The sequence below is a fragment of the Morone saxatilis genome, unplaced genomic scaffold, assembly GCF_004916995.1.
Source record: "Morone saxatilis isolate NCDOM2014 unplaced genomic scaffold, NCSU_SB_2.0 Contig17, whole genome shotgun sequence".
Lineage (NCBI taxonomy): Eukaryota > Metazoa > Chordata > Actinopteri > Moronidae > Morone > Morone saxatilis.
The window spans coordinates 28,828,213-28,828,626 of record NW_023339729.1 but is presented as its reverse complement, the minus strand read 5'-3'; the positions used below and the strand labels follow the sequence as shown (position 1 = coordinate 28,828,626).

Here is a 414-nt window from a genome sequence, read left to right as displayed (position 1 = left end):
ACACACACGTACACACAAACACACTTAGAAACTGAGCATGCCACTATTTAGCGATTAGTGAGACAGACTTGTGGCCAGAAGGTTGACAGTTTGAATTCCCAGTGTCCTCCCTCCTCCGTCCCACAGCAGGACGTCCTGGAACAAGACCGCTCACCCCCCACCGGCTGCAGTGGACAGAGAAGTGTGAAGCAGGATGCTGCTTAACAGCACACATTCACTGCAATTATTCCTTTCATAAACTGATGTAAAAGCTTGACCTCTACCAAGGCCACGATCCTGTAAATATCTTTTTAATAACACAAAATATTAATAAAAATGCCTGCATTTGACTTCAGATCTGCATTCAAATACACACAATGTTAAAGAGCTTGGAGATTTTTGGAGAACAGTGGCTATAGTAGAAGGATTTTGTAT

General features: G+C 43.0%; 2 protein-coding genes across 3 annotated transcripts in view; one reads left to right on the top strand and one right to left on the bottom strand.

The window, feature by feature from the left end:
- The window catches only part of LOC118327159 (bifunctional apoptosis regulator-like), a 337,943-nt gene that overhangs the window by 69,942 nt on the left and 267,587 nt on the right, over positions 1-414 (bottom strand). The gene's annotated exons all lie outside the window — the stretch shown is intronic.
- The window catches only part of micall2b (mical-like 2b), a 21,752-nt gene that overhangs the window by 12,013 nt on the left and 9,325 nt on the right, over positions 1-414 (top strand). The gene's annotated exons all lie outside the window — the stretch shown is intronic.